This window comes from Candoia aspera, chromosome 1, assembly GCF_035149785.1.
Source record: "Candoia aspera isolate rCanAsp1 chromosome 1, rCanAsp1.hap2, whole genome shotgun sequence".
Classification (NCBI taxonomy): domain Eukaryota; kingdom Metazoa; phylum Chordata; class Lepidosauria; order Squamata; family Boidae; genus Candoia; species Candoia aspera.
Window position 1 is genome coordinate 149,887,877 of NC_086153.1, and position 20,650 is coordinate 149,908,526.

Here is a 20,650-nt window from a genome sequence, read left to right on the forward strand (position 1 = left end):
GAACTGAAAGAGGAGAAGTGGTGCTACAACACCTTTGACTGGGCAGAATCTCAAGGATGGTCATTTTCTCTTTCTTCTCCTTTTCACCCTCTATTTTTTTCCTGTGTCTTAAAACAGCTTCTTAATCTGCAAATATTAGAACCATCTGTCTGAACCTGGTGTCCTCCAGATGTGTTAGACTTCAACTCCCATAATTACATCAGCTTGTTGGCAAAGCTTATGGAAGCCTAATGCCTTGGAAGGCTATCAGGTTGGGGAGAAGTGGCCTCTTCTATTAGCCGGTGCTATTTTCTTCCCCCGTTTTCCTTTCTTTTGCTGGGTTAGAGACCATACCTTCCCATGTATTAATTTCACCAACACCTTCCCGTCCTCTTGTACTTGCAGTGCAGTTATTAACGATATAAACACATTTTGAAAGCAGCAAATTAATCTTCTCTTTAGCTAAGCAGTGAGTTTGGAACAGAAGTTAAAAAGCTACACTGAAGGTTATTTAATTTGCACCAGACTATATCAAGCTATATCAACTCTTCCCTCTTTCCTGTTAGCTATGGCAGTAATAGTTGCAGAGAACCAGGTTTATTCCTTTTTCTTTGCCCATGAGTAGGACATCTGGCCACAGCAACGATTTCTCTGAAAAAGAGAAAGTGGGGTTATGAAGAGCGTTAGTGTTGCCAAGGTCACTTTCTAAAAATAAAGGTCAGCCAGGGAGGTGATCACCAGGGATTAGGGGGAACTGCAGCACTTTCATTGTATTAGCAATTGGCTTAAATGAACGGTTAGACTAATTGCTCCATTAATAGAAGTTGGTTCTAAAATCAGCATTTCCAGCTGTATGTGCTGCACAATGGACTATACGCACTACACAACGGACAGATACAGATATATACCTGTATGTACACCAGGGGATTTTAAAATTGGGATACATTTTTAAAAAAAAAGTAAGGTAGATGGCAGTTCTTTTAAAAAAATGTTTCCCCAATGAGGATAGTTACAAAAAATAAGAGATCATCATGGTAATGTGTCAAATTACTGCCCCACTGCTGAATTTTGGAATTCAAAGATATGAGTACAGATCAACAGCTAGGCTCACCTTTCCACATCTGTACATCTGGATGCAGGCTTCTATGTCAATCAAGCTGTTTGAAGTATTACACCAATTTCATACGCCTTCTCGCTCTGTACACACAACCAACAAAATTTGAGTTAAGTCAAACATTCAAATGGCATTTTTGACTTGTTTTATTTTCTTGTGATGAAAATAATGATGAAAATAAATGGACTTTCTGACTTGTTTCTTTTATTTTCTTGTGATGGTATTCCAGGAGCTAAAGGATTCCTTGGATTTCCTACTTTGAGGCTGGCTGGAGGGCTCTAGCCTCTGAAGGAGGAAAGTCTGATATGGAAAACTTTCCTATTCATTCCAGTTGCTGGGGTTAGATCTTTTGGATGTCAGAAAAGGCTGAGTTTGAGAAGGCTGAACAGGAGACAAGCTAAAAGGGGTTGTAGATCAACGGAATCTAAGTTCTCCTATTCCCCTGACATATCCATCAGTCCTGGAGCTGACACAGACACCCCACCCCCCCTATTGCTGGCAGTGAAAAAGGGTAGGAAGCAACCTGATTGGATGAAGAACAGCACATGTTATTTTGGTCAGGCCCATCTTGCAGCTACAACCCAACAAGGACTGCAGATTGTGTAGCTCTAATGTCAAAGGGCTCTGCATTTGAATATTCAACTGCCCAGTCAATAAGGTTTAAATTACACTGATACTTATTCATGCTTTCAGCGTAGTCCCTGGGGAACATTTACTTTGGCCACATAATGAAAAGACAGGACACCCTGGAGAAGATGCTGATGCCAGGGAGAGTGGAAGGCAGAAGGAAGAGGGGCCGACCAAGGGCAAGGTGGATGGATGATATTCTAGAGGTGACGGACTCGTCCCTGGGGGAGCTGGGGGTGTTGACGACCATCAGGAAGCTCTGGCGTGGGCTGGTCCATGAAGTCACGAAGAGTCGGAAGCGACTGAACAAATAAACAATTCCCATTCTGTTCAATAGATCTTACTCCCTAGTAAGTGAGTATGGAAATGTAACCCAGTATGTATGCATATTTTATGCACTGATTTCTTTCACACTCACACACTATAAGGGCTCATTCATCCTACTAGGCCTGTCCCACCCAAGCAGGGATTTTTTTCACTGGTACTTGTTGCCACTACAGTATCTTCTTTTCTTCTCCTTAAACATGGAGGTAGGCGCGAGACTAAAACAAGGGAAATGTCTTCCCCTTTCTGCAAACAAAGCAAAGCAAAGCAAAACAAAACAAAACAAAACAAAACAAAACAAAACAAAACAAAACAAAACAAAACAAAACAAAACAAAACAAAACAAAACAAAACAAAACAAAACACAAAGGCAGTTTAAACCCAGCAGTTAACAGTCAATCACTGAAGGCCTAGGTTGTCCCTCTGAGCTGTGTTGTAAGTTAACTAGTTTGTGTGTGGGGGGGAACAAACTAGCACAAACAATGTCTGTTCAATGTATTTAATCTTAAATATATTAAGACACAAAACAGCAAGAAATGAAGCCAATTCAGTGGCCTGCTAGAACCACTGAAATGGAGCAGAGCTTATAACACAGCTGAGAAGCTGGCACAGAAAAAGAAAATTATCTTAGATAGCTTCCATGAGCATGCCAGAGAAACACAGGGTATTGCTCTTACACATTCAGCCCTCCCAAGCATAAAGAATCACACGCTTAGACGTAGTAGGTTAAGAAGTAGAAAGAAGCTTACCAACTTTATTCGTTGTTGCTTCTGCTACATCCATCTTGGTGCAAAATGATTTTTGTTCTTCTTTTCTTACTAATTACATAGACTCTCATCTTTACAGCTGCCAAGAGGTGTGTGAAAGGAAGGGGCAGAATCCCTCATCAAGGCCCAAGCACATGGCCCTGATGAAGAGAGCAGGATCCATGCTGCCTCTCCCTGGGTGGAGAAGGGGGAAAAAGAGGAAAGACGAAGTGGAAGTGGCAACAAACAGCTTCCTCAGAGTTGCATTGTGAGGCAACATAATTCACATGTTAATGAGGCATGCTGGATTTGCCAAAACTTCCAACAAGAAAAACATGGATGGGTGTTGGCTCAGAGAAAGATTAGTATTAGATGCAAAGAATAAGTGTGGACAAAGGAACAGTAAGCTTATCAAAAATGGAAATAAGCTCATCAAAAATGGAAATCAAACCTTGGAGAAAATACTTTCGAAAGAACTTTGAGCACTTCAAAATAAAACAAAATCCTAACATGTTTTGCTTATTTGTTGCCTCTAGTCTGGATACAATGGATTTTCCTTCCTGATATCTTGGCAGATTCATAGTACCCAACTTGGAACAGGTTTTCACTGTCACTGCCCCAGAGGTATGTTGCTCTTTCCCCAAGAAGATTGAAAAAACAAGCATCCAGCAAACTCATCCTTTGTTATTTAATCTCAAGGAAACAGATTTGTCTGACTTTGGGCAGAGGGGAACATTCTTCCAATTGTGAGTTTGTTGCTGATCCATTGGGCATCTCTGCACTTATATTTCTAGGGGTGTCAGTGTATGTGCACTGTCTGAGGAAGTGTCACTGGCTGAAGGAGCCCTGAAAATGGATGTGTTAGGCGGCAACTTGAATTTGGGGCAAAAAAGGTTATAGAAATGATTTCATGTGGATCATGTAGTGATCCCAATATATATAGCTGATTTTGTTGGTGTACATCTCATGCAAGTTATAATTGTGCAAACAACAAATATGTAAATTGGATGTAAAATAGTTTGCTTAATCTCTGATGTTTCTAATGAATGCTTTTACCTCCATTATCCAAATAGCAGAGCTAATGAAAAGAAGAACAGTGGGGAAATAATCTTATCTGATTATATCTCATTGTCAGAGAAGACTACATTTGCTAATCAGATCTCTAGCATCTAGTATTGGATCTGATGCCTTTCACCTGCTGCTTATTTCCTGGAAATACAGCAAATATATACCTTTCTTTCTGCAGGATGGGGTTGGTTGGTGTGATGTAATTGAAAATAAGCAAGGCGTGCCATTCCAAAGCTGTAGCTTTATCATTGATGAGGTGATTTATAAGAAGACTTGAAATGGATGAGTAACAGGAATATTTCTAGCAAGAGAAGCAGAAAGGAGAGCATAGCTCTCTAGCCAGTTCAAAAAGCTTAAAGAAGGATTGTTAAACTGGCTAGCTTGCTAGTCAACTAATGCTAGTCAACTAATGAGATAGAAAGAGAAAGCAAAAGGGGGCATCTGGAGGAAGAAAAGGGAGAGACAATTAAACTTGTCTTCAACTTTTCTTTCTCAGCAAGCGGATATTGCAGCAAACCACATGGTGGTGATTCATTGGATCCAGGGCAATGATTGAGCCTCCAGCTTTCAGGCTGTAATAGAGTTTGGGGTTTGTTGGTTGTTTGGCCCTTTGCTCGCTTCTACTGCTGATCCTGGCCTAAAACTGGTTCAGCTCTCCCCTGACTGTGGTACTCTCCCAGTTTGCTTCTTTCAACATGTTTGTTGGACAAGTGGGTGTTTTTGAGATTATATTTGCCCTTAAAGAGACATACATGATCTCTTTTGGAAACAGAGAATTTTACAGAGGCAAGATCTCTTCCGCAGCAGGCTACGTACAATACATTGGAGACCCTTTCCAGAGAAATCAAAAGCCCTGTGCCTATTATCTCTTTGAGTGTCTATATAAGAAATAGATATCTGCTGATTTTTTTTTAATCGTATGGCATAGCAGTTCGGTGTTCATGCTGTTTTTTCTTGCTGGGAAATCCTTGTGAGGTCCAGCAGCCAGATGTGTAGAGTATTTAGCTGTGACAAGTCACGTTGCCTGGGGTGCACCATGAGAAGGCTAGACTACATTGCACTGAGTTGGGCTGAGAGAAAGTGACTGGCCCAAGGTCACCCAGCTGGCTTTCATGCCTAAGGCAGAACTAGAACTCACAGACTCCTGGTTTCTAGCCCAGCACCTTAGCCACTGGGAGTCAGGGAAGAGTCCAAAGGGAGATCAAGATGTACTGGCAATTTCGGTAGAGAATGATAAGAGTTGCAATTCCTTTTTTTAAAAAAAGCAGCAAAAAAATTAATGTTTCCATTTTTCCCAAAGTTGCTTTTCTATAGGCAGCCTCCAACCATTATCAGGTTTTCTGGTCTAGTTTGTCATTATGTAAATCCCAAGCTACTTTGAATCTTAAGGTTAAAAACAGCATCTTGAATTGTGCCAGGAATAAAACCCAAATTGAGCAGAAGCAATAGAGCAGTAGGAGTAATATTAAATTGCTGCTAGGAGGGAAATCATCACCAGTGCTGGAATTATTACTAAAGTCAGATCTATTAAGAGTGTCTCACTATAACCAAGCATATTCTTTGGGTTACAAAGGCATGAAAGATGGAAAATGACTAAAGCTGTTTTAACAGGTGGAGTTGTGTGTTAAGCATTCCTAGTTGCTACCACTGGGTGAAATTGCAAGCACGGAGGACTTTAAAAGCATCCCCAAACTGCAGTTAGATAATTTTGAAAACTTGGATTTAATTGTCTTTTGGGTGGTCAGCTCTGAACAACTGAATTAACATGTCTCTCCTCCCTGGTCTCCCCATTGCCAGTCCATGCTTTACTACTGCCTCAACATCCTTGACGTTCTAACAAAATACACACACAAAACCCCTATTAATCCAAGAATGAAGGAAAGAAAAACCTATAATGATACGCTGCTTCAAATCTGCTTAAATCACAATGCCATTATCATTACAGCTATGTAGCTGAGTTTGCTTTTGCAGTCCTGATGCTAACGGCATCCACAGGAGAATAAGCAATATTTTTTAAAGCAAAAATAATAGAATGAACATCTATAACTATGCGATTATTTTCCTGGTCACCCCTGGCTATATATAAACCCCTGCTGAAAAACACAATTCCTCCATTTACGTAACTCGCACTGCCCATAATAACTAAATTGACAGGATGACCTGATTTGCAGATGTTAACCATAGCTGGGTTCACACAACCCATTAAACCCATCTTCATTCTGTCCCATCTGTTTTTATTGTTATCTATATCAACCTATGTGACCCCATTCAGACCACAATGATAATCAAATGCTAAGCAAGGTAGAAATATCAGAACCAAAGTCTATCGTTTATGTTACTTCAAGCCTTCTCCTGGATCAATGACGTAATATGAACACTGGAGAAAGGATGAGGCATAATGCAATCAAGCCCCACAAGAAAAGGATGAAGGAGAAGACGAGCAGTCTATTTGCCAGGCTGCCTGGACTGGAACCTTCTTAGTGGGAAGAACAGAATCACTCAACACCATTCCTGGGCATACCCATCTGTTGAATCATCCAGCTCTACCTGTTTCAAACCGTATACTTCAGTGAGTAGAACGATCAACCAAAGCTTTAATCAACAAATAAAAATTGCCTCCCAATTAATTGCCGAGGCTGGGACTGAAGCACACAGCTGCACCAAGATGCCAGCCTCATCCTCCCTGTGTCAGTTTAGCTGAAAAAAAAACACAAGCTAATTAGTGTTTCTTTTCTGCTCTCTATTAAAAGGGATTTTGCACATTGCGGTGAACCATCATGATATCCTTTCTGGCAAGAAACAGAGTGGTCAGTCCATGTGACAGGACTCAGTCACAGCTGGTGTCAAAGCATCTCCGAAACCCATCTCTGAGCTAATCCTAATAGGATCTGAACCTGTTTTAACCTGGTTAAGGGTTCTTTCTTCCTTTCTTTAAAGCTTTATTAAGTTTTTCAACAAATGCATAAAAACTACATGAAATGAAATAAGGTATACTACAAGAGAAAAAAGGAACTAAAAAGCGTGAAAATACAAAAAAAGACTACATACTACATAATACGTACATACTAACTTCCAACTTTCTACCGCAAAGATATGAATAAGTCAATAGACTCTTATTCAAACTGGAATGAGCATTACTTCTATAAAGCATTTCTTTCTCAGTATAACATTTCCTCTAAAACACTACTTTTCCCTTGAAATGGATATTAAAAAAAAATTATAATAAAAAAATCCCCCTTAATAGACAGATAATCAAATATTATCCTTCCTCATTACAATTTTACTCCTAACCAAAGCATTTATGTAGTTAAACATTATATCTCCACCATTACATATTTAAACAATAGCCGTATTAATATCCTTTTACCCAAGATAAATTCATTATCCCAAAAGCAAAAACATCTGTCTAAACCTTTAAAAGACTATCCTAATAAACACAAACAATTAACCCACTTCAAAGTGAACAAAGGCATTTATATATCTCACTGTTACACACAAGGCTTGAACCTTGTCTTTGATCTTGATATTCTAAGAATGCAGCTATTTCTGTTCCTTTTACATCCAAAGCTTTTCCTTCTTCAAAATTAACAGTCCAGAGGTGAATCTTCTTCCCTTCACTTTTTGGCTTTGGGATGTTACTCCTCATTTTTTTCTTCAAGACTGGGACCTATTTTCCAAATAACTTTCTAAGAGATGCTCCAAAGCATAAGTAACCTTAAGGTACAGCTCCTTAAAGATATCTTTAAAATCTTCCATATCCCTTCATGGAACGTTATGGCATTCTCTAGTGCCTGAGGATATTAGACAAAAGGCTGTCTTTCAGAAAGAAAGTGTTAATCAGTGGGGGTGGAAAAATAAAGGTAAACAAATCCCTTTCTCACGAGAAATAAGATAGATCAAAGGTCAGCTCTGCAAATTTAACAAAGTGGGTAATTCTTTTGTAATCCTTCAAACTTTGAAAAAAGTGACAGTAAACAGGCGAAAGTCTTTAAATCCAACAATACAATTTAAAAAGAAAAAAGGGAGAAAATATATATATATATTTAAGAAAAAAAAACCAAATTAACAAATTAATAACTTCTAAAAGTAATGAAAATCATCAAGAGATTCCACATTTCTTTGCTGCAAAGAGCCTCTCCTTAATAATAATTAAAAAAGAAAACAATGGTGTTTTAGAAATGGGGTAGGCAGCTTTTGAGTCCATTTAAGGCTTCAACACAGCTTAGGAAAGGATGGCAATCCCTGCCTCCTGGCTGCTAGCTTACCAGTCAATTGCAAAATGCTGTTTTGTGGTCTTCTGGCTGCTTCCAGCCGTCCGGAGAACAAATGGAGTAATCCCTGGGGTTCTCCTTAATCCGGAGAATGCTTCTGGGCTCTAGGAAATCCTTCCCCCGCCCAAAAAAGTCTGTGTTGCTGGGTCAATTGCTGAGCTCACGGAGACATGACTCAGGTTGCCAATCCCCCACTGGAAGTCTAACTTGGTTAATGTTTCAATGGAACAAAAAAGTAGTATTCCATATTCTGCATTTTGAAAGGGACGTAAATTTTTGGAATTGATAATATTGCTACTTGACTCATGTCAGCAGAGAAGCATTTTTAAGTGAAGTTCATTAACGGTATGTAAGAGATAGGGAGAGTGGAAGGCAAAAGGAAGAGGGGCTGACCAAGGGCAAGGTGGATGGATGACATTCTAGAGGTGACGGAGCCATCCCTGGGGGAGCTGGGGGTGTTGACAACCAACAGGAAGCTCCAGTGTGGGCTGGTCCATGAAGTCACGAAGAGTCGGAAGTGACTAAACGAATAAACAACAACAACATGTAAGAGATAGGAACCAGTGGGGGGTGGGAGTGGCAGTGGGAGTGGGTGGGGGCACTGTTCTCTTTTACAATGGTTGAGCAGCCTAAGGGTTTATTTTGCTTTTTGCAGTCAGCCCTTCTAACAATGCAGCCCACTGCATGTCTATTCAGAAATTAGCTCTACTGAGTTCCCCGAATCCAAGTATCACAGTCAAATGCTTGCAACAAGTACCAGTAACAAGCATCTCTTTTAGATGGCATGTGTGTTTCACTAGCAGCAGTTGGGTAATGAGTTTGGTTGCGCTTTCCTCGAGGAGGCACTTCCTTTTCCCAAAAGCAAGAATGACTCTGATCACATGCATCTCTACCCCAGGCAGGCTGCTACCTACCTACGCATTCAGTCTTTCAGGGAAGCAGCACGAGGGAGCCAATTGTTGTTTGAATCGGATTTGGGGGATACCGTCTTAATTGGCAGTTGGGAACATTTTCCTTTAACGTTCTGGAAGCAGGTTGATTTAGCTGCCTGTTTATTCCCCTACTCAGACCCTATTGAAGTATGTGGTGTAGACCCAAAAGGAAAGAAGTGCAGGCAGACTTCCCAAAACATTGGTGAGATGAAGAGGACACGCCTCCCTCATATCTCAGCCAGTTGCTGAGAGAGGAGATGCAACGCTAGCTCTCCCTGGATTCCAGGAGCAGCATTCCACCTAGGAGAAGGCTTAGGGCATCCTGTGACTGCCAAGGAACACTTAGGCCTTGTTTTAATATACAGGGAGTGAAATGCTCCCAAGCAAGCTATGGGCAAATTTGTGTTGGATGCCAAGGAGAAGCCACCCATCACCTCCTGACATTGGGAAGGAAACTTCCAACTATCTCCAGAAGAGTCCCATACAGAGATAGAATAGTTGGTTCCCTGTGTTTATGTGAGAGAAGAAAGTTGTGTTTCCTTAATGCAAGATGCCCCTTCGTGTCTTCCTTATGGTTTGGGGAAGATCTCCCTTCATATGCCTATGAGAGGAATGCCTTTTCTCAGGCAGTCTAGTTTACACATGCCTCACCTAAAATCATGCTTTTTGCCTTTAGAGTAGTGAGTTAAATCCTGGCTCATTAGAGATTCACATTGATTTATCACCCAACCAAAGCCGTAGCAACGTAAATCTTGTCTTCATTAGTGATCCATCATCACAATGATAGCGGGGGGGTTGTTGTAAGATGTTATAAATCATTTGTAAAAAAAAAAACTTTTAATCATATTTCAACAGCAGGAATCATGATTATATGGTATTAAGCTGAGATCCAATTTGTTATTTTTACTCACATGCAGGTTCATGCACATTTATTCAATAAGTGAATGGACAAAAACACAAATATTTTCAAAAAATCACTTTTATATCCTCCCCTCTTTTTTATCCTCAGAAGCTTAAGTTAAGAGGAACTGGCTGGCAACTCAGTGAACTTCATGGGGCTCATTCACACAACATTTAACTGGGTCACATAAAAGCCAAGCATCTGCACTGGCATCGTGTGCTAAATTTGCTTAGTGTATTTTAATCTTGGTTACGATTTCTGTGTCTTAGCACGTTGTGCAAACCATCCATTTGGCTAGTTTAGGGTTAAGGTTATATGTATTGCTTGATCCTGGTTTCCTATTCCTGTTTTGGTGGCCCTCTCTTTTCCCTTCTCTTCCTTCCCATGGCACCATTGGCTAACTGTAGGACACTTAACTTTCTTACCTGATCGTCAACAAAGACACAGTGGGAGTTATCTTGATCTGACCTAAGTATGAGATCAGGCTGTGCAGGAAACTGCTTTAATGTTTTCCCAAATCAACTGCCATCTGGACTACCTGGGGCCCGCTTAAGTGAATAAAGAGTGTATCCTTTGCCATAAATAGCAAAGTCTTTGAAAAAGCTGTAGCTGAATGATTCAATCTTTTCTATACCAGCCCTGCTTCAAAATCTTGAAAAGAGCTGCAGGAAGAATGTTGTTGCATCTGATGTTTTATGTCAGCTCTCTCCTTTTTCTCCTTTTGTGTGCAAAATGGGTTCTTCTAAGTGCCTTCACAACCGCACTGATCCATTCAAAATAGCAACCTGTGTTTCTAGTACAGATTGCCACAGTTCTTTCATTTATCATCCAAAAACATTGTCATGACGGAATAAAAAGGTGACAACAACGAACTTGCAAGTTTGACCTTCTCTAGGCACTGTTAGGCTTCCCAATACACAAAGAAATTTGATGAGCAAAATAGACTGAACAATTTGGAAGAATGAGTGATCAAAACAGCCCATAAAGATAGAACAGGAAAGTGTTGGACCAATTTTTAATAGCCTTTCTGCAGTTCCATTTCAACAGGCGGCTCAGTGAATACAGAGGAGAGAGAGAATGGCTTTCAAAGCAGACCACAGCCCTGGCAAGTACAGGACAATGGCTAGAAAGAAAAGGTCAGCAGGAGGATGGAGACAGAAAAGGAACTCCCCAGGGAATACAAGTATCTCCCAACAAATTAAGATTTTTCAGCAACAGTTATCTATGTTAACAGTAAGAGAAATGGAAGTAATATTGAATTATGCAAAGCAAAGAAATTTTGAATTTGCAAATAAACCAGGGAAATGGCTGGCTTATAAACTGCAAAGAGAAAAAGAAAAGAAAATGATAATGAAATTACAAGAGGGAGATACTGTATTAACAGACAATGTGGCCATACAAAAAACATTTTATCAATATTATTCTAATTTGTATAAAGGACATGATATTCCATTGGAGAAAATAGATGAATATCTTAGAAAACAAAATTTACCAAGGATTACAGAAGAACAAAGACAAATTATGAATGGACCTATAATGATAAGGGAAGTTTCAGAAACAATTAAAAAGACTGAACCAGGAAAGGTACCTGGACCAGATGGTCTATTGAGTTTGTATTATAAGTGCGGTGAGGATGAACTTTTACAACCTTTTTGTTGTTTATTCGTTTAGTCGCTTCCGACTCTTCGTGACTTCATGGACCAGCCCATGCCAGAGCTTCCTGTCGGTCGTCAACACGCCCAGCTCCCTCAGGGACGAGTCCGTCACCTCTAGAATATCATCCATCCACCTTGCCCTTGGTCGGCCCCTCTTCCTTTTGCCCTCCACTCTCCCTAGCATCAGCATCTTCTCCAGGGTGTCCTGTCTTCTCATTATGTGGCCAAAGTATTTCAGTTTTGCCTTCAATATCATTCCCTCAAGTGAGCAGTCTGGCTTTATTTCCTGGAGGATGGACTGGTTTGATCTTCTTGCAGTCCAAGGCACTCTCAGAATTTTCCTCCAACACCACAGTTCCAAAGGATCTATCTTCCTTCTCTCAGCCTTCCTTATGGTCCAGCTCTCACAGCCATATGTTACTACTGGGAATACCATTGCTTTAGCTATGCAGACCTTTGTTGTCAGTGTGATGTCTGTGCTCTTAACTATTTTATTGAGATTTGTCATTGCTCTTCTCCCAAGGATTAAACATTTTCTGATTTCCTGATAGAAGTCAGCATCTGCCGTAATCTTTGCACCTAGAAATACAAAGTCTTTCCCTGCCTCTACGTTTTCTCCCTCTATTTGCCAGTTATCAATCAAGCTGGTTGCCATAATCTTGGTTTTTTTGAGGTTTAGCTGCAAGCCAGCTTTTGCACTTCCTTCTTTCACCTTCATCATAAGGCTCCTCAGTTCCTCTTCGCTTTCAGCCATCAAAGTGGTATCATCTGCATATCTGAGATTGTTAATGTTTCTTCCAGAGATTTTAACTCCAATCTTGGATTCCTCAAGCCCATCATGTCTCATGATGTGTTCTGCGCACAAGTTGAATCGGTAGGGTGAGAGTATACAACCTGCCGTACTTCTTCCCCAATCCTAAACCAGTCCGTTGTTCCGTGGTCTGTTCTTACTGTTGCTACTTGGTCGTTATACAGCTTCCTCAGGAGGCAGACAAGATGACTTGGTATCCCCATACCACTAAGAACTTGCCACAATTTGTTATGGTCCACACAGTCAAAGGCTTTAGAATAGTCAATAAAACAGAAATAGATGTTCTTCTGAAACTCCCTGGCTTTTTCCATTATCCAGCGGATATTGGCAATTTGGTCCCTAGTTCCTCTGCCTTTTCTAAACCCAGCTTGTACATCTGGCAATTCTCACTCCATGAATTGCTGAAGTCTACCTTGCAGGATCTTGAGCATTACCTTACTGGCATGTGAAATGAGTGCCACTGTTTGATAGTTTGAACATTCTTTAGTGTTTCCCTTTTTTGGTATGGGGATATAAGTTGATTTTTTCCAATCTGATGGCCATTCTTGTGTTTTCCAAATTTGCTGGCATATAGCATGCCTTACCTTGACAGCATCATCTTGCAAGATTTTGAACAGTTCAGCTGGGATACCGTCATCTCCTGCTGCCTTGTTATTAGCAGTGCTTCTTAAGGCCCATTCAGCCTCACTCTTCAGGATGTCTGGCTCTAGCTTACTGACCACACCGTCAAAGCTACCCCTGATATTGTTATCCTTCCTATACAGGTCTTCAGTATATTCTTGCCACCTTTTCTTGATCTCTTCTTCTTCTGTTAGGTCCTTGCCATCTTTGTTTTTGATCATACCCATTTTGGCCTGGAATTTACCTCCGATGTTTCTAATTTTCTGGAAGAGGTCTCTTGTCCTTCCTATTCTATTGTCTTCTTCCACTTCCACGCATTACTTGTTTAAAAATAATCCCTTATCTCTTCTGGCTAACCTCTGGAATTTTGCATTTAATTGGGTATATCTCCCCCTATCACTGTTGCCTTTTGCTTTCCTTCTTTCTTGGGCTACTTCTAGTGTCTCAGCAGACAGCCATGTTGCCTTCTTGGTTTTCTCTTTCTTTGGGATGTATTTTGTTGCCGCCTCCTGAACAATGTTGCGAACTTCTGTCCAGAGTTCTTCCGGGACCCTATCTACTAAGTCCAGCCCCTTAAATCTATTCTTCACCTCCACTGCATATTCCTTAGGAATATTAGTGAGCTCCTATCTAGCTGATCTGTGGGTCTTCCCCAATCTCTTTAGTCTGATCCTAAATTGTGCAAGAAGAAGTTCGTGATCTGAACTACAGTCAGCTCCAGGTCTTGTTTTTGCCGACTGTATAGATGTCCGCCACCTTTGGCTGCAAAGGATGTAATCAATCTGATTTCGGTGTTGTCCATCTGGTGAAGTCCATGTATAAAGCCGTCTCTTAGGTTGTTGGATTTACAACCTTTATAACACACAAATTCTATTCTATAGGGAGGAAAGATGCCAGAGACTTGGAAAGAGGCTAATATACCATTAATACCTAAAGAGGGACAAAATTTGACTTTGGCCAGAAATTATAAACCAATATCATTATTGAATGATGGCTACAAGTTGTTTACAATGATTTTAGCTGAAAGACTGAAAATAATTTTGCAAGAATTTATTCATGAGGATCAACATGGGTTTTTACCTAAAAGACAGTTGAAAGATAATGTTAGAACTTGTTGGATATTTTAGAATATTTGGAACAACATAATGAAAAACAAACTGCACTAATGCAGAGAAGGCTTTTGACACTTTGGACTTTCTTGTTTAAGGTTTTGGAAGATATGGATTTTGGGGAGATTTTTTTTTTAGTGGAGATTTAACCAAACCATGTAAGATACAAAAAGGAACACAACCAGGTTGCCCACTGTCCCCTTTTGTTTATTTCTTAAAATATTAAATAGAGACATAAGACATTATATCTAGACCCACACTTTCTAAACTATTTTCTTCCAGCCCTCCCCTGAGGTAGGACACTTTTTCCTTCCTTGCAAGAGCTAGTCTGAGAAGAAATGCCATCTCCTGTTGAGACAGAAGGCAGAATGAAATTATATTGCCCTCTCTTTAAAGCCCAACCAAAAGTGAACAAAACCTTCTTGTTCCTGACTGATTACTCATCCCTCAACAATGGGGGCCTCTTTGGCTGGGCCTGCTGGGAGAACGTAGTTCAGCAATATCAGGAGAGCCACAGGTTCATCCATTCCTGCTTGAAATGATAGATGTGACATCAATGAAACATATACCAAACCAGTCCTTTCCAGAAACATCCCATCACAACTGTACAGTATAAAAACAGCACAGTCATAGTCTGGAACACTTCCCTCCAACTCAAGACTTGTCCTTCACCCCATATCTCAGGAAACACGTGCTGAGCTGCAGCTGAACATGACATCCTAACCACAGTTGCCATCCTATCACAGAAGTGATTCTGGAGTCCTGAATGTTGAAGTGATATGGAGCAGAAATGGGAGAACAGACTTGGCCAAGTTACTCGGCAAGTGTTGTTCCACACTGCTATTTTATTCAACCCTGCTGTAACTGCTCTAATTGCATTATTTATCACTTTTACCAGCAGCATCCATGAGGCATGTGAGGCGGGGGGTGTCAAAAAGGCAAGATGGTCCTGTGACTGTGTAATCTAAGCCCCACCCCTCTGAATGCATGTGTGACACTGACACACATACAAAAGATCTGGGGCTTTGATCATGAGGTCACAGATGCCATCCTGACTTTTTTAACCCTTTCCATGGATTGTTTCACTTTTTTGTTGACCGATTTCATCAGACCTTCTGAAAGTTTTGGCTGAAGAACAGCCAATCGATTTCAAGTGCAGAAATGCTCTTCACTTTGTCATGCACATCCCACTTCTCCAGCTGATGCAAAGTTCAAAAGATACTGTACTTACTCAGATCTGGTTGGTTGGCATTTCATGAAATTTGACTTCATTTACAAACATATACATAGGTTGAAGCACAACTTCAATATTTCAGTTGTGGTGGTAAAAGGTACCACCCCCATACACATATGAGCTGCATTCACTACCAACCCCACAAGATACCCCCCACCCCCCCACGTGTGGACTGCTTAACGTGCCCTTGTAAGAAAACCTTCACAGCGAGCTGAATGGACCCTGAGGGGCGACAGGGGAAGAACCAGTGGCCCGTAAGCCAAATTGTTTATATTCCCTGACCGTATGTCAAAGATAGTAAAGCTGCCATGCTGACCTGGTAGGGAGGGATAAATAGTAAGAGGGTCATCCAGGTGGGTTTATCAAAAGCATTCCAACATCATGCGGAAATGTACACAGTGTCTGCCTTTTCCTTTGTCTTGTCTTTGTAATAATAGCAGACCATAGGAATACACCAGTGTATACTGTAGTTGTCTGCATGCTTAATAAATGTGTGTTCTGTCTTCAAAGTGATTTGGTTGCTTTAGGTGAGCCAGGTTTGAGCCAGCACACAGTGGACAGCCACAACACATTGCTAAGGAGACAGGAAGAGGCACCATCCTAAAATGACTCAGGAGTCCCAGCTGAAAGTCCTGTCCCTACCTCAATTACTTATGTATCTATCTGGCTTAGTATACTCCCAATGGCTGCCATCTTTCTTGCAGATTACCATTAACAAACAAACCCAGAGTGACAGACAGACAGATAATATAAGAATAATCAACAATTAAAAGCCCGTTTTGAAAAACATCAAGAGCCTTTTAAAAAGAGATCAAGGAAGTTACTCCACTCAGCTGGACCAGGAATGGATTCCAAAGACCAGAAATGGCCCCACAGCTCTTCTTACATTGTTCTCATGAGTTTTATAGCATATACGTATGAAGATAATCACGAAGATAAAGAATATTTCCTGCTTGCTTGCTGCTGATCCATAGCTTTACCACATTGGCAAAGAAGGAAGCGTCTGCAGCAGCCGTTTTCCAAGTGAATTCCAAGTTAGGATTCTGAGATCATAAGCAGCAAGGAAAAGCAGTAATGCAGCTTAGAAATGAAGATGCAGTCTAAAACCGGGAAGCCTGCTGTGGGAAAGCTGATTATTACATGTTAGGTGGCTGCGAAGGCATGAATAGAGGAATAGCTCTTCAAATAATAATGGATAGCAGGCACCTTAGGAATGAAGCAACCAAAACAGAAGGTTTTTCTCCCCTGCTGCTTCTTTACTGAGGATTGGGTTAAAGAATTTTCTCGGGTGAAATTGTTCTGGAGACTGGCTACAGGATCCCTGCATTTTGAGCCTGGGCATTGATTAAACTTTCAAGAGTGCAGATGCTTTTGATGTATAATGAGAGAATGTTATTGCAGACATTGCGGAATTATATATTTTTCCTTGACAAATGAGTTCTGGCCCAAGAGAAGCTCTAGCTTCTTGATTAAAACTTTTCTTCCCAGCGATGACTTGCAGAGGTGGAGGGTGAGAACAATAAGACTGTATGTTGGAATTACTGAAGAGGAAAGGCGTTAAGAGCCAACATTCAATACAGGTGTTCTTATCAATAAATGCACTCTTTTCCCTGCATCTTAATTTACGAATGTATTTATTTTTCAAATCTATATCACCGCCCATCTCCCCCAAAATTTACCGTAAGGATGAATGTGCAGGGTTCTTCCTAAGATGCCTTGTGCCAGAAGCATGGATTAGATCTGGGTTCAGGGTTTAGTGACCACAGTCTAGAGAACAGATTTCCTGATGTTTCACCAACAACTGTGGTTGGGTCTTCAGAGGCAAAGTGGTCTGCTACCCAAACCACAGGCAACCGAGCCAGGACTGACTGGGTTCCTGTCTTTATAGCCAGGTATGGGTTAGATTTGCAAAGACACTAGAGGGCAAATTCTATTGTTGGGTAAGATGAAACAGCTGTTTCAGGCTACTGATTTTACATATGCTTAGGGTAAAGGTAAAGGTTTCCCTTGACGTAAAGTCCAGTCGAATCCGACTCTAGGGGGCGGTGCTCATCTCCGTTTCTAAGCCTTGGAGCCGGCGTTGTCATAGACACTTCCGGGTCATGTGGCCAGCATGACGACTCGGAACGCCGTTACCTTCCCGCCGAAGCGGTACCTATTGATCTACTCACATTTGCATGTTTTCGAACTGCTAGGTGAGCAGGAGCTGGGATTAACAACGGGAGCTCACCCCGCCGCGCGGTTTCGAACCGCCGACCTTCCGATCGACAGCTCAGCGGTTTAACCCGCAGCGCCACCGCGTCCCTATTAAGCATACATATGCTTAACAGTTACTTAATGTTCTGTTAGGAAGCAGGGATTTGTTCGTATGACATTTTGTCTCCAGTGGCAAAACAGCCAGAGTGTCCCTGGGTATTATGTACTGTGACATGGGTGGGGCACCCATTTGTGGCATTTTCTGCAAGTTCAACAGCAAAATTGAAAACCCACATTACCAGTAGTGTGCATACTGACATTCTCTGAAACAAGATCTGCCTGCCTGCCTGCCTGCCTGCCTTCTACCTCACCTCACCTCACCTCTGTGTATTTGCATTAAGCCACCAGAAGCTTGAAACAAAGGTGGAATCAAAAACAATGAAGTCATGGAGGTAGATCCACAACTCCAATGAAGAAGTCTCCTTTTCGTAACCTGAAAGAGAAGCCTTGCAATGCTGCTTACGTGATTCAGGAATGAAGAAGGAATAAAACGTATTTATTTTCTTCCTTCTCTCCTTCCTCCAGTTATTAGATGTGTTCATAAATGTAGTGAAGTGGGGAAATGTATAGATATGAGAGGTAATCAAACCTAAACCTATCAATCTAGATAGCAAAATCAAACTCTGAGTAATCAGTCAGGAACAAGAAGGTTTTGCTCTCTTTCAACTGGGCTTTAAAGAGAGGGCAACACAATTTCATTCTGCCTTCTGTCTCAACAGGAGATGGCATTTCTTCTCAGACTAGCTCTTGCAAGGAAGGAAAAAGTGTCCTACCTCAGGGGAGGGCTGGAAGAAAATAGTTTAGAAAGTGTGGGTCTAGATGTGAATTAGGATACTTTTCTTGAATTAATTAAAGTAATCGAAACTGTTTATTTGTAGACTTAGTCCTATTTTGTTCTACCTACATCGAGTGCAGATATATATTCCTGCCTGGAAGATTAGCAGCTGAGTTAAAGAGCCCATTTTCATGTCATGTTTTCTGTAGCACCAGGATGTCTTACTAATGGATCTGAAGGCATGATCTTGCCTCCATCTGATCCTCTGCCTGCTGCTGAGCAGAGTTGAGTTGGCTTAAGTTGTTCTGGTATGGAAATGGCATTTTTTTTCTTTTTCTTTTTTTCTTTTGTCCTAGACAATCTAGTACATCTTATTGATGAGTTTGGGGATAACATGGTCAGGAGCTGGGAACTGCCCAGCTCCTATTGGTTGTATAAATCCACTGCAGGCATGGCCCTCCCACATCTGGTCTTTGGGCACTGTGGGACCAGCTCATTGGGGATGGGCACCTCACAAGTCCTAGCTAACAATTTTACACCAGTACTACATTTCTCCCCTTCCTCAGATATGACAGTCCAGCAGGAGATAGCTCTATCTTCTGGTCAATCATATCTCAAATTTAAGCCGAGTGCTAGTTCTTCAAGCAGAGTTTCTTTTGTGGATGATGTAGGAAAACCCAAAGTTTCCAGCCAAGGCTTGTTCTGGAGAGGCAGCTCACACACTGACTAAAGTCCAAAGAGCATAGCAGACGGTTTCCACAGGGATCTAATCTATGGGAATTACAACCTATTGATTTTCCATATCTTCCAAGAGATTGAGAGGTCAATAGGGCCATGGCATGAACTTTTAGAAAGCCCTTTAAAACCCAATCTTTGGCTGCACAGCCTCCCTCCATCTCCCAACAGTTATCCAGCTTGAAGCCAGCCCAATGAAATTCAATGGGGCACTGACTCCCAAAGGGTCAGACTGAGTCCTACGAGCCTTAAATCTGCTTTCAGTCCTAGTGAAATCCAAGCCCTCTAGTGGAAGGGCAGGTAACAGCTCAGAATTAAAGGGCTGCTGAGTGTCCAGCACTGCCCCAAATGTGAGACCAGCTGCAAAGCGGCCCCTCCAGCAAAAACACCAACACCTGCTGGATGATGTTGGGGACAACAGAATTTCAGGGACAGGGTCGGTGTTGTTTCTGCCTCTTCCAAGCATGTGGCTAACTCTGGAAACTGCATTGGTGGTGACACTACAAAGCAGCAGTTGGCAGCTTGTGTGAGTGAGTGGAGAGCTCCTCCCCCCTCATAAGGATACTGGGGAGTGATGCTTGGTGGTAGGGAAGGTCTGGTGCTATAGGCTTGTTGTCTTGTGGCAGCAAGTTTCATAAAGGCCAGGTAGAGGGAGACAGCTCTTTCCCATGTCTGTTGATTTGGGGGATGCTGCTGGACTCAGCGCAGAGCTGCTCAGCTTCAGTTGGGCTTTATCAATGACAAACCTTAGGGACAAGTTTTTGATTTCTTAAATTTCTGCCTCCACAATTAAAACAGTAGGTAGAATTTGAGGAAAGTACTATGCCTTCTAAGATGCATCAGATGTACACTCATCAGAGGCATCTTTATTATTGGAGAATCTGCATTTGATGTCTGCTTGGACACATCCCTCTCCAGATGTTTTATTTGAAAAACCAGGGTTGGTGTATAGATTCTGACTTGTAAAGCTTTCATCACATATGGGATTGAACAAAGTGTTTACAGTTTATGTGGAATGAAAGATCTTGATCTTATATTCCAGTCTGCTTGGTTTTTTGAAGCACCAGTGGTAATTGGAACATTCTTATACTTCCTCCTTAAACCAACAGTGATTTTTAATCACTACTGTAACCTTTTGTAAGGCACTTCAGCTATAATCTGGTACCTCAGATTTCCTTTTTTGTATCTCCCATGGCTTCTTTAACAGCAGCATAACAACTACACAAATTCAGCAGGTGAAGCTTTCAATTACTGCATTTCCTTGCAGGGAAGATTTCTTCTGTGACATTTCTGACATGGAGTTGTTGAAGTTAAAATCTTTCCATCTGCTCAAGATCTGTACAAAATAGATGAGGAGGAATTCCCACAGTTGTTCTCTGCTCAGAACACACACACACTTAATTTTTAGCAGCAACAGGTGACTATATCTAAATTTTTAAAATAGAATTTTAATTAAATGTGAATTTGATTGAAGTTTGTGTAATGGTCTCTG

The 20,650-nt window shown here is 41.2% G+C and overlaps 1 long non-coding RNA gene across 1 annotated transcript in view; it reads right to left on the reverse strand.

Moving 5' to 3' along the window:
* Window positions 1-18,527, reverse strand: part of LOC134488919 (uncharacterized) — a 53,185-nt gene extending 34,658 nt beyond the window's left edge. Inside the window, exon 1 of the long non-coding RNA XR_010067059.1 lies at window positions 18,514-18,527. This is a non-coding gene — a long non-coding RNA (uncharacterized LOC134488919). The remainder of the gene's footprint in view (window positions 1-18,513) is intronic.
* Between the last annotated feature and the right edge of the window lie 2,123 nt (window positions 18,528-20,650).